At 47.4% G+C, this 14,281-nt stretch overlaps 1 protein-coding gene across 1 annotated transcript in view; it reads right to left on the bottom strand.

Moving 5' to 3' along the window:
- Positions 1–13,965, bottom strand: part of LOC135904266 (monocarboxylate transporter 12-like) — a 62,935-nt gene extending 48,970 nt beyond the window's left edge. Inside the window, exon 1 of the transcript XR_011512020.1 lies at positions 13,837–13,965. The gene's annotated coding sequence lies outside the window, so the exon portion shown is untranslated. The remainder of the gene's footprint in view (positions 1–13,836) is intronic.
- Positions 13,966–14,281: the final 316 nt, after the last annotated feature.

The following is a 14,281-nucleotide window of genomic DNA, read 5'->3' as shown; positions in this document are numbered from 1 at the left end:
CTTGGCTGACCAAGGAAGGGGCGACAGCCCAAACGGTTCGTTGTACCGTGTGTAAAACAACGCCCTGGTCAATCCAGGCGGCTGTGTTTAACAGAGACCTGTTCACCTCTGTCTTCTGTCATACATATATTGAATGATGTCCTCTCCACTTTGGTTGTAGGTTTGGGTTTCAAAGTTAGTTCCAAGCTCTTGTCCGATGATGTTAGCGGTTGTCTGGTAGTTCGGTAGTTTATGGTTTCGAAGGTTCTGGTCGGCGGTGTGCTTGTGTGTTTGTCTCCTTTTTTTCTGTTGGGTGAGCGGGTTTCCGCGTGTGTTCTTTCGCCCGCCCCGGGTGACGTAGTTGTGAGCCGACTGCATACACTATGTCTTCTACCTATACAAGAGATTTCATCACAGACCACTCGACGCATTTAGGGATACAACACTTGCATGTCACGTATGTGAATTTAGACCTTCATCTCGTATTAAACTTGAGGAGCACTATGTTACTCATAGTTTACAACTTTTATGGCGGTGCCTCTCATGTGGTCGTGAATACAGCTCCTCACAGAACGAATCTTCGCGCTACTCAAAATGTGTTCAGCGTGTCAAAGCACGTACCACAAAATCTGCACAGTCTTCGTGCATTCCTAGCCAGCAAAATGCTGCCGAGCAAGCTACATGTTGCCAAAATGATCCGCGGGTTATACCTGAGACTACTACAGGGGGGACTTCATTTGAAGATTCAGACGTTTTGCAAAGTGCATCAGCCGCTGAGACAGCTGCCAATGTGATGGGTGCCACAACACTACCTGGCTCAAGCTAAGGCCTGCACACACCACTTGCGCAAGTGTACCAGGACACACCTCCAGAGGCCAATTCACATGCTACTAGGGTGACTTACCAGCCTACTGGTGAACGAAGGTGGACTGCACAAGACATCGCAACATTGGCCGCAGCCGAAATACGTCTCCCGACAGGATCAGCAGTGCTTAGATCATTAGCCAGGCTCTTTCCATGGCGTACGGAGAATGCAATAGATCACATAAGGAGGGCAGCACGCTACAGGGATGTGGTCGAACTGCTGAAAGATGAAGTTGAGAGTGACGAGGGTGGAGAGCCGACGTCACCGATCCCCTCTACGCCAAGTTACTCCCACTGTCGTTGGACAGGTTCGGACATAGCAGCTCTGGCAATGGCTGAGGCTGCACTACCGTTTAGTCGCACCATAAATGAAGATCTACACAGACACATTCGTACCAAAACGGTTCAAGCAATCTCACCGGTTCGACACACATCTCGGTATAGGGATGCGCTTGACTTGGCAAAGCAATGTGTGCTAAATCCGCCAACACTTCGTACATTTGAAAATTTAAAAATCTCACCACCTAAACTATACCCTAGTGATATTCGTCTGTCTGTAACAAATGTAAGCATTAGGAACGAAGGCCTTGTTTCTGCCCTAAGTGTGGGTCCGATATCAATGCAAGATATCTACCACTTACTGGACTACTATAAAATCAAACGATCACCTCCAAAACCGCGTCCTCCTAGGCCACAGGTGGATATCTCACCGTTGCCAAGGAAGAATCGCTGCCGGGCATTATATGCCGAGCACCAGCGTTTGTATTACGTGGGTCCTGCTGCCCTTGGGGACTCTCTCCTGCTCGGTGGATCTCAAGCGGGGTGTGCAATACAGGATCTACACAATGAATATGATCCGATTTTTGGAGCAGAATCCACTCCGGAAGGGGAGGGGGGGCAGTCTGCAGTGTCAGGCTAGAACAGAGGTTACCGAGAATCTCTTTGTGGCTGATGAGGTTAGTCGTGCCTTCAAATCCTGAGTTGGAGAAAGTTCCCTCAGATGTATTGGTTCATCTCTTCAACAATTGGTTTGCCTTCGGATCCATTCCTAATGAAATGAACTTGTCTAGTACTGTTTTCATACCCAAATGTGCAAATCCTTCTGGTACCGAGGATTTCAGACCTATAAGTCTCTCCAGTTCTCTATCATGTTTATTCAAAAATGCTCTTGTCGCGTCCAACAGAAGACAACCAATTCGATAAATTCCAGGCGGGATTTCAAGATGACAAATCTGCGTCATGAAACGTACTTTTCTTACAAGCATTAAGCCGAACGTTAAAGAAAAAGCACCGTCGTTTCTATGCGATGAGCCTAGATCTTAGAAAGGCGTTTGATTCAGCCTCCCGCAATGCTCTTTTCATGGCTCTGTCAGAGCGGGATATCCCTGAACGCATGCGACACATATTAAGGGATATGTACAAGCACTGCTCCACCACATTTTGGTGTGGGGGGTTAACAGATTCGCAGAGGGTTCCGGTTCAGCGGGGTATTAAACAGGGTGACCCACTGTCACCTTTCCTATTCAACTGCGTACCATATCCTCTTTTAGAGAGATTGACCAAGCTGAAACTAGGCGTTCAGCTGAACGGCACTTACATGTCAGCGATGGCATTTGCAGATGACATAGTTCTTGTATCAGACACATATGAGGGACTCTCTCCACTGATCAAACAGACTGAAAAATTCCTTACTAATGTTGGTCTCGAAATTAATCCTCGAAAATCTCAGTACTTCGGTTGGCGGGCAAATCATACATCAAAGGGGTTTCTCTGCAACATTGATTCGATGTCTGTGGCAAGGACGGACGTCTTTCCTGTTCAGATAGATCAACCGATCAAGTATCTGGGGCTACATTTCTTCGTCGATAAAGCACCCTCAGTCGAATCGGATACAGAAAACAAGCTCTTCGAGCTCATTGGTTCTGCTAAACTCAAACCATTCCAAAAGATCAATTGTTGGCGGCAGCTGGTTCAGCCGGCATATTTGTACAGGGCATCGAATTCAATACAGGCAGAGGCAGAGGCTGGGCGCCTTGATAGGCGTATTGCAAAAGAAGCCACTGGACAACGCGCATGCAAAGCATGTGCAGACTTTCGGGCGAGCTCTGCGGGCACACGCAACTAGAATCACATTTTCGACGCTGCAGGGGCGCTGGTGGAAGTTCTGTTCGAATTTTAACCCAACGCAGCGTCCAAGGTGCGGTGACAGAACAGCTGGCGGTGATTGTCTCAATGGGCCACGAAGACGCCAGGCTATACGAACGCATCGGGTTTGTACGATATTTTGCGAATGGTGGCATTCTAAAATAACTGAGAACCTAAGCTAAGCGTTTATGGCGCGCTATGCACAGAGGCGTTATTTGAGCTGCAGAGATGTATTTGAGCTGTTAGCACTGGGTCGGTTAACGCAAACGCTAGTGTGCATGTGCTCAACGCTCATGCTGGTCGTGGCACGCAGTACGCTTTCCTTGCTCGATTACACTCTCAAGCAAAATTACACCCTTTTTCCACACAACTATAATCGTCACCTGTCTTGTCCGCATTTTCTTCCTTTAACGCGGCGAGCCCGGCACTTCCAGGTCACGAAAGGTATGCCCATTATCAGCATGGCAGAGCATTCTCGACAGGGAAGTATAGCGAGCGCAGCGTTTTTAAGGAAGGAAACACAAGCAAGACATGACGATTATGGTTGTGTGGCAAGAGTGTAGACGGAGAGCTGATTGAGCAGAGTGAGTCGGTGGCTTCACTAGGCTTCTGGGTCGTTTCGCAGCAAAACTGATAGCACGTCACACGAGTTTCGAGGAGATTTGCTTATCAAAACTCAAAATCAGCGTTTTCCTGCAGTGCCTTAGCGCGTGAAATCTAAGCTAAGGGTAAGCAACGCTCTGCTAAGGGTCTCAAGTGTTTCGTTGTCGCTGCTGTTACAGGGGTTTTGTCAGTCATATCTTGGCGGTCGTATGCCATCAAGCATATCAGTTCCAGTAGTGCGTTGTTGACGGTGGACATACGCTGCTTGATCATGAAGTTTCGTGCTAACTTTGCGCATGTGCTTTCTGGGTTTCTCGTTTACCGAGAAATCTCCGCTGATTGCGTGCTATGTTCTGTCGTGGGTAGCAGCTTTGAATATACATTGAGAATTGTGAGTGCCATTCGTTCAGTCTGTCCCGTCGTCTTTTTCTTTTCTTTTAATGCCGTGTTTACTGCAACTTACCATTACTTGCCGATAAGCAATGCCTCAAGACGCTTTTCATAAGCGCTTTCTTAAATTCTCCCTTTCGAAGCGGGAAAGGTGTGCAGAAACTCCCGTGTACAGTGCTTCGGGCGCACGTTCAGGTGGCGAAAATTCATACGGGGTCCCCACTGCGGCCTGTCACTTAACCAGACCGTGGTTTCTGCGCGTAAATTCCCTGCACCTAATTCAAGTGCTTCCTAAGAATAATGATGAGCTCAGGCAATGAATGATCATGTAGCTGACACAGGAAGTCCGGTACATTAGGAATACAATTCAAATGAACAATTTCCCAGGAAGAGCTATTTATCTCGTCTTCCACTTGTAATAAATCTTTGCGTCTCATATGAAACTTTTTTCTCAGTGGCTTCAAGGTGGACCTTGATAACGTTGCGAAGGAAGCTGCTTGCTACGGCTATTATTGACAACACCCAATTAACGATTCATTTCTTAAAAGGATGCTGCGCTATACTTTTACGGCATCTCTGCGTTTCCTTTGCAATTCAGGCAGCTTCACCTTATATTATTTTTTATTTTGCAGGCGTATTTCCAATGATAGTATCAGAAATAATTTATGTTCTTTGCTCGATTCTGTTTCGTGTCTAACTGCAGCCCATGTAGTGAATATGACGTGAGGATAAGGGAAAGCGCAACCCTAAGGATGCAAATAGAACCTAAACACTACTTTATAAGCTCAAAGGTTGTCTTACAACCTTGAGGTCTTACAACCTTGAGGAAGTGCGACATCGTTAAACTCACTGTCCCATATTGTGAAAACATACTTGTCGCTTCCTGCCATAAACAATTGACTGGTGACGTCATTTTATTTCCATGTGTCTGCAATTTCGCTCTCCGTGGACGGATGACATCAGCACTACATTTTGAAGTAACGTATGAATGTGACCCAGTAACCTCCATAGTTTCACCTCCTGCTCAGTATACTTTGTCTTGGATGGGGCGATATCGTCCTGCTAAACAAGTTTTGCCTGCGAAACACGTTTTGTACATACACGAAAAATAACATTGGCTTTTCCTTCATGAAGTGCTACACAGCGACTTTGTTTTCTTTTTTTCAGGGAAAGAAATGAGTTATTTAACTGCGATCTTTTTCGAGTGGAATCACATCTTTTCAGTAGTTAAGGCTAACGGCAACCAAGGTTAAAACGAATCCTGATGCCTCATGTAGTGTTAATGAAGTTGCATTCGACACGTTAATTAAACAGAAAGTGGGCTTGATATAACAAAACATGCTCAAGCATATTTTGCCTGTAAATGCGACTGCTTAAGCCTGCAGAGTCGCAGTCAAGAAACATTCTACACTGCTCTGGCATAGCCAGATGATAATTTGTAATTGGTGACAAAAATTAAGACGCGTGTAAGCGCCATTTATTAACTGATATCGCATATGAGTGCGGAAGTTGATCGTAAGATAATAGCCATGTCTGTGATTTGAAGTCACTACGTAAGAGACGACGCCTGGACATCCATCTGCATATGTCATGAGCACGTGCAGCAGGTACACTGGGCAATCAAAAGACAGCAGAGATATTCGTATCATACTATCCCATTATTCTTGCGAAGGAACTTCTTAGCAATAACCTCGAAACATCAGTGTTACGATTTTACGTTAAACTATCGCCTCTTGAACATCCGAGGTGAAGGGTGCCCAGCCAAGCCTAATCGAACAAGAGGTCTACTACGGCATCGGCGGCTGGCCGCCCACTGTAGTCGAGAGATATCTGTTGGAAGATAATCATTGGCGAGGCTAAAATGGACTCGGACACAACCGCAGTGGTGGACACGGACCTAGAAGGCACCCGAACCACCAATAAAACGGAAATCGACAGCTGCAGGCGCTTCATAAGGTGAAAACAACAATGCCGACGACAACGGAGGCGACGCCAGCCTTCCGACCATTACGACTGGAGAACCCAAACCAGACCGCACGCAGAACCAGACACACGAAGCAAAGCCACGACTCCCACCACTTGCACCTTCCGATTACAAGACCGTCTTGCCTCCACGAGACGGCTTCGACTTCATCGACTGGCAGTCTCATCGCCTCGCCCGAGCGGTGGGTCAGGCTGCCCACATCACTGCAACCCAATCTGACACCTTCACACTGGGAATACGCAACGAACAGAACCTGGAAGAGGCGAGTATGGCAAAGGAGGAGCTGGCGGAACGCATCAGACAGATCGCTTCCCTCCAACTGGGTGGGAAGGAGTACCAAGTATACGCATACCTGGCCGCCCCCGACATTCCACTGGGATTGACAGTGAAACTCAGCCGGACCAACTTAATTTTTTTTTAATTCTATTTAGATTCCTGTCTAAGTTGTACATGTCAATTGCTCAAGTTGTGCATGTCGATGTCATTGCTAAATATTATGTCTGTTTCGTTGCTCGCGCGCGTTGAGGATAAAAGAACAGTGAGTTATATTTACCTTCGTGTCTGAGTTATCTATGTTTATATTACTATTATGTAATATGTCTGCTGCTTTTGTGTGTTCGCGTGTTGCGTTTTATAGACTAAGTTCACTATGGTCGCGGGACTAGCCAATGGCTATGGGTCCAGTAATGCTTTCATATTTTGTAAAGTATGTTGTATATAAAGAATGAATAAATAAAAAAAAGGGAAATTTACGCTGCCCTTAAGCACCTATTCTCCTTGCATGGATGCTCGGAAAGTTGACGGCTGCTCTCTTCACCTTCGACGGGCTGGAGATGCCAAGAATAATTTCTTGTTATACAGGGGAACTTCTGTCGACCCTAGCGACCGCTATCTCAAATATGCAGCATACTCCTCAAAACCGGGCACAGGGCGGACATTTGTTCCACGCCGGAGAGCGCCCGGTGCAAGAACTGCGGACACGAAAATGCATCGAAGGACCACCAATGCCAGCCGAAGTGCGTGCTGTGTGGATACGATCAACCCGTTACGGACCCAAGCTGCCCAGCCAGGCAGCGCAAGCCCTTGAATAAATCACACTTGCTACGTAAAGTCAGCTACAGCAATGCCGCCAACAACATTCCCACCACCAACAACCCTGGGACTATACCAGCCAGCTGCAATCTCACGGGTCAAAATCGCGGCAAGCTTCTACGGAGACGAACATAGACAGAGGCCGATCACCCCGAAGATCAACGCACTCAAAGAAACGAGATAAATCCAGGGACACGGCCATATCCAGATCACAAAGCCTACGGAGCGCAAGAACACCCCGACATGAACGGCATGAAGCACCTGCAAACGACCAAGGGGCGGAATGAGAGTCAACCATCGACACGCTGGAGAGGATCGAGATGAAAGCGGTCACGAAGTGCTCTGGAACGAATCCAACAAAGATGAGCTGGGCTGAGCGGCCTTCAAGCTCTTCCCCCTTTCCTTCTTCTAGTACCACCAACTTTCCGCCCTTTACAACATGCACACGCAGTACTCATGCAGGGGAGGTAGCTCTCACAAATAACTTCACTACCAACGCCAAGGTGCAGGAAAAAAATAATGGCATAGCCCGAACGCTTAGGCAAGAGATGCAAACATTAGTAAATGAAATGGCAATAGCTCTTCGACAGGAATTTCAGCAGGTAAAGCACGAGTTTCAACAAAATAGAGAGCGCCTGAGCAACAAAATGCAACGGGACAGACAAACTCAAGGAGAGTTTCACGCAGGGTAGACAGGAACTAAAGGATGAAATCAAAGCCACCCTGCAACACATGTTCAATGACATAACCCGTGAATTCAGGCAACAAATTCGCCACTAAGTTACTGAAACGGTCACACAAGGCCACCCTCAAGCGCAGCCGTGTTAGCCCGCTCGAGGCAAGAGACATCTGGACACATCTACACCCACGCTCTTCAGGCCAGCTCACAATAAATCATGGCTAGACAACAAAATGTAGCGCAAGCACAACCCATCAAAATTGAGCAATAGAACTGCTGCAGTTTCCGCCGGAAACGTGGAAATCTTACACAGTTAACACATGGACAGACACAGGCACCATACATATCGGCACTACAAGAAACATACATTGAACATAAAGCGACTGGATACAACACTTTCTACGGACAAAGAACACCAGAATGGGCCAATTAAAACTGCAACATTAGTGTCAAACGGATTAGCCGCAATCAACCATACACTCCGCTCCGAACACAGACCGCACGTACACACCGAAATCGTTCCCGTAGACAGGAGTGAGCCTAGCTTCTTTGTACTCAACATCTAGGCACCCTTAAAGAGCGGGCAGACTGTTTCAATGGACTCTTCACACACGCACTAAAGCAAGCGACGCAACCGTAACATATCGTAGGGGACTTTAATGGATCACACCCAACGTGGTGTAACGAGACAATTATTACGCAGGTTCTACGCTTAGCGCTGACGATATCACAACTAGGCTTTAGAATTCTGACACGCGCAGCCCTCCCAACGATAGGCAACAGTGTCAGTCGAGACATCTGCCCGCACTTTACGCTGATCAAAGACATTAGGTACCAGGGATGGCACAACCTTGATGGGACCCTCGGTGGTGACTACAATATAATAGAAACGCACCTTATAACACCGCGAGCAAAAATCAAAGAACGTAAAGCACGAATGACTGATTGGGACAAGTTCCAAAGGCGGCGCAAGCAACAAAGCACCAACGAAACCTACGAAAGCGACTCGAAGCCAGAAACTCTGCAGGAATGGATTCGACCAATTCAGACAGACTTCCGTGCGACAACGAAAATCATCGACACGTCACCAGAATATCCCGAAGACGACAGACACCTTTTACACTCTTAGGAAGTTCGCCACTGCCTGCAAAAAAAGGCGGAAAAAGCAGAAACGTAATTGCAAGCTCAGGCAATGAATAGCCGCCTTAACAACGAAGGCGGAAAGTCACGCAACCGAACTAATGCGAAAGAATTGGACGAACCTATGCAATTCAATGCAGGGTACCTTCACCACCACGAAAATGTGGGTACTGCTTAGAAATCTCATCGACCCCAATCAAACCAAAGCAACGAGAAGCGAAACCCTACAACAAATCGTGAGACGGACACCTGGGGACGATGCGGCCATAATAGAACAGCTAAAGGACACTTGCAGAGGTACAGGCCGCACGCCAGCTTACATAGATTACCCGCATGCGGAGCCTTCGGTATTAGACAAAGACGTCGCACAACATGAAGTTATAGCGGCACTGCACCAAATAGTACGCAACACCGCCCCGGAGACAGACGAAATACAGCACTGGCTTTTGAAAAACCTCGACGTGAGATCGATAAAAGAACCTTAGAACGACAGAAAGTTGAGCTAGTTGGTAAGGATTCATTATGCAAAAAAGGTCAGGCATGCAGACAAAAAGGTCTGCATGCCTCACTTTCTTTGCACAGAGATAAAAGAACGTTCGTATTACTTTCAATACCACTGGCTAGAAGGCACACTGCCGCAAGGATGCCGGCACGCCGATATTACAATGATGCCAAAACCAGGCAAGCAGCCGTCCCTAAACCGAGGCCCATCTCGCTAACATCATGCATAGGAAAGTTATTCGAAAACGTCGTCCTGGCTATGCTGCAGGCGTACCTAGAAGAGCAAGCCCTTTTCCGCACACAATGCTCGGTTTCCGACCGGGGCCATCCACTCAAGACGTACTGCTCCAAATTGAGAAAGAGATAATTGACCATATCAGAACGCAACATATCAAAGTCATCCTTGCATTAGACCTCAAAGGCGCGTTTGATAACGTAGCTCATGACCTCATACACCGCAATCTAGCGGCGACCAAATGTGGCCAACGATTATATAATTACGTCCGGGCGTTCCTTAAAGATCGCACTACAACAATAGGCATAGGACATATCGTTCGGACTCCATCCCTCTTGCGGGAAAAGGCACGCCACAAGGGTTTGTGCGTTCCCTCGTGCTATTCAAAAAATATCTAGGAACAGACTACCTCCGCTACTAGATGTCATGCCGGGAATTAGGCATGTGCTCTATGCTGATGACATCTGGGCCACCGGTTGCTCAGATGGAGAGGAGGCACTACAAGCATCAGCGGCTCTCAGCCAGCAATATGCCGAACAGGAGGACTTACGTGCATATCTCAAAAATCAGAACTGCTTATAGTAAAAAAAAAAAGCACTCGCGGGATCGAATCTCGGCCTCGGTGGCCCCATTTCGATGGGGGAGAAATGCGAAAACACCCGTGTACTTAGATTTAGGTGCACGTTAAAGAACCCCAGGTGGTCCAAATTTCCGGAGTCCTCCACTACGGCGTGCCTCATAATGAGAAAGTGGTTTTGGCACGTAAAACCCCATAATTTAATTTATAGTAAAAAACTCCAAAGAAAACAACACATACCGCCTGACATCACGGTGACTATCGAGAGTGAACCTGTAAATAAAGCAAACAAGTTACGGTGACTGGGACTCCACGTCGAAGCCAACTCAAAGGCCACATATACCATGACGCTGCTGAAGAAACAAATATTGAGGTAGTCCACATGATTCGTAGCGCCACCAACCGCCGCCACGGCTTAAAAGAATCCCACGTCATGTGCATCATTCGCGCCTTAATCGTAAGCCGCTTTACCTATCACGCACCTTGCCACCGACTCACCCAAAAGCAAACCAACCAGCTAGGCATCCTCATACGCACAGCGATGAAAACGGAGACAGTCCTTCCTATCTACACCTCAACAAAACAGACTATAACAGCTTGCTTTGCACAACACCATGGCCGAATTAATCGAAGCTCGGAAAGTCAATCAGATCGAACGACAGAAACGTACATTGACTGGAAGGCACGTTCCCAGACAATTACGCTACCCAACATCACAGTTTCTCCCACGCAAGCCCCTGTAAATCCCACCAAACATAAGAGAAAACATTACAGGGGCCCCCATACCTCGGAATATGCACCCTCAACAAGCGCGCTGCACGTCAGGCGCGCTGCACGTGTAATGGCGCTACTGCGAGCATACGGCAGAGACCACGACACCAGGCGACAGACGCTGCCTGATACCCCGGAATTACAGCTAAAGTAGTACTGGTGGCTGACTAGAGGGGCGAAACAGCATTATCAGCCAGAATACACACCGACAACTGCACGCAAGCGGAAGAATGTGCTATACCTCTCGCCATCAGCGCTCAGCCATCAGATAGGATAATATACATTCTTACAGATTTGTAGCAAGCATGTCGAAACTATGCAAAAGACCGTATTTCTCTTACGGTTCATTACTTGCTACAGCAGAATTAACATATATACCACCATTCATATTTAAAACAGCGCCAAAAAACACGGACCAGGGAGGACACAGGACGAGCGCTGACTGCCAACAAGGGCCCCGAGGGCTCCATCGCCCTAGGGGCCCTTAGAAATGCGGTCGTTCGCTCTTGCCACCACTCGATGTCCAGCAGCCTCTCCAATCAAGTCCAGCGGCTTAAAACAAGTGGCTATCCTGAACAACTGCTGTCATCCTTGACGGAAGTTTTATTGCAAGAGGCTCGTTCCCCCAAGAAACAGCGCGAAGCGGGTGATGTCTTAACCAAGACTGTTGCGATACCGTATATACATGGTGTGTCCCATCGCATCAAGAAAGCCGCAGGCCGGTCTGGTATAAAGGTCGTGTTCACTGCGCCCAACAAGTTGGGAAGCATGTGCAAAAAAAATAAACGAAAGCCGGAGAACACCTGGACCGTGCAATAAGCAACATGTCGCCAAGCCTGTACATTGCAGTACCAATGTAGTGTATTCTATTCCCACCTCTTGCGGCTGCACTTACATAGGGCAAACAGGACGCTGTATCAATGAACGTTTGCGCGAGTATGCTCACTGTGTCAAGATTAAGACTGGCAGTAATCTGGCAGTTCATTGTGCTAAAAGTGGCTGTACTCCACTCCTTGACCACACACGTGTGTTGAAAAGGTACAGCAATCAGAAGGCCAGAGAAATCTTTGAGGCATTTTCAATGTGTCAGTTAGGAGCCACCTGTGTTAGTTCCTTAGAAGTTAAGCAGTTTGGCCTGTGTCCACCATGTTAAGGTTTCTTTTATATTGTTTAGTGTCATTGACGCATGCGCAGCAGTAGTTGACCGATGATGACTCGCCTTCCCCTCCCCTTCTTTCACTCTCTCTATGCCTGTTGCAAATTGTATATATTTGCGCAGGCTCCAATAAAAGTGTTGTTGGCAGTCAGCGCTCGTCCTGTGTCCTCCCTTGTCCGTGTTTTTTTCGCGCTGTTTTAAATATTAATGATCCGTACCAACTAGCTCGCACCCAAACGCTTCTGAGAATACACCACCAGTTCACCTAGTTTGGACACCTGGGCCATAAGCGCGTTCGTACGAGAGCCCGAGGCTCCATCCTCCGGGCGCCGATGGAAGGCCAGTCCAACCCAGACAAGGTGAAAAAGATACCACTTACATACACGCATATACTACAACACTACAGTCCATCCCGTAGAACGTTCGCTCCACCACACGTTAAACTAAACCGTGCAGGTGCAGCCGCTTGGCGCCAGCTCCTAACTAATACGTTCCCCAGCCGTGCTCTCTGCCGAAATTTTTACCCTACCCAGTATCCCGACATGTGTCCTTTCAGTGGAGGGCACCCAAACTGCTACCATTTTACGTGGCAATGCTCCAAAGCACCCGGTCTTCCTGCAATACCCAACGCCTCCCCATCCCAGTGGGAAGGCGCTCTTTCTAGCACAGCCTTGGACGACCAGCGATACCTGATTGACCGGGCCAGTCGGATAGCAGCAGCAAATGGGGCTCTGGACTGAGGGTTCCACCGTCTGAGAGTTCATTACAAAATAACAAATAAAGTTTTATGCAACTACTACTACTTATATCCCAGACGAAAGCTTCCCCGCTCATACACCCTCTCTCTGCAGAACATGCTACTAATCCAAACATGTGCAAAAATAACGAACACGTTCTGCACCATAGTGCGTGCTGCAAAGTGCGGAAGCATCGAGCTAATACAGGTGCAGCACAATTAGCCTTCCAAATAAATTATAGCCTAAACCGCACATTTTCTCCCTGAAAATTCCGTTGCTGCAATTGTTCCAACACCATGGAAATTATTCGTAGTGCGATTTGACGCAGCTAGGTCTGAAAAAAAAAGACGCTGTCAAGCGTTTGAGGATTTTTCGTCAAGATAGAGCGTCTTAAGGCGTCATCCTCTATGCTTTTCAGGACATTCTTTATCTTTTCAGTTTCGGGCATAGTGGTATTAATGCGCCGGGAAAGGTCGACCACAATATATATACTGCGGATACATTTTTTTTTTTCGTTTGCGGCAATCGGGTCCCGAGACTACGCAAATAAATAAATAAAATAAATAAACAAATAAATATTCTACGTCGTGCGCTTGGCTGGCGACCTTTCTTTAACGACGTGAACTTTGGCAGATGCAAACTGTCACGCCGTTCCCTCTAATCAAATAAATACTTCAGTGGACGCCCACCCTGTGGAAAATATTCCTGATATCTTTTTTTTCCCTTTGCAACGTTCCAAATGCTGTCCAGTTGTAGCAGCTCGGCTCAAAAGAAGGCTCAGTATTTTCGTATAGCAAAGTTGAAGGTTAAAATTGTAAGAGGGTGTTTGTAGTCATGAGCATAAAGTTTATACAAAAACTTGTACCGTTCATCGTTCGCTGCTGCCTTAACCGCCATGGGCATGTCACACCAAACGCAGTAGCCCCAAAATTTCGTTTTCTAATCCTGATATACAACGCTATGCAACAAAAGTTGGCACTCACCCACACACTGGGCACGACCGTCCACAAATCTTCCACTCGGTGACACCAAGCCCGCGTGTGCCGGCACGGCTTATTCACTTTCCGGCCGTTGCGGACCACGACTAGATCGCGTTTCTGTTTACATGCTACCGTATAGGGAGGCCTGCCTGCCAGATAAGCTAGGAAAAGACACTTGCCGGCTAACCTTCCTTGGAGCACGCGCGGATTCTGAAGCTTTCAAGGACTTTCGCAGCACCCGAAAAAATAAGAGAGGAAAAGTAATCGTTACTGCTTTTCTTGATATTTGTTGGCCATGGAGTGATTTCTGTGACATTTTGTGACGCTTTCAATCGCCATAGCGGAGAAAAGCCATGAAAGCTGTAATGGTTTGATACGCAACGGGAGAGTGATGGCATTTGGATCCATTTGGCAAAGTTCCTAATGCAGCGTCCAAATGCCTTCGAAT

This window comes from Dermacentor albipictus, chromosome 2 (genome assembly GCF_038994185.2).
Source record: "Dermacentor albipictus isolate Rhodes 1998 colony chromosome 2, USDA_Dalb.pri_finalv2, whole genome shotgun sequence".
Lineage (NCBI taxonomy): Eukaryota > Metazoa > Arthropoda > Arachnida > Ixodida > Ixodidae > Dermacentor > Dermacentor albipictus.
The sequence above is the reverse complement of the archived record's forward strand: the minus strand, read 5'-3'. Positions and strand labels throughout refer to the sequence as shown.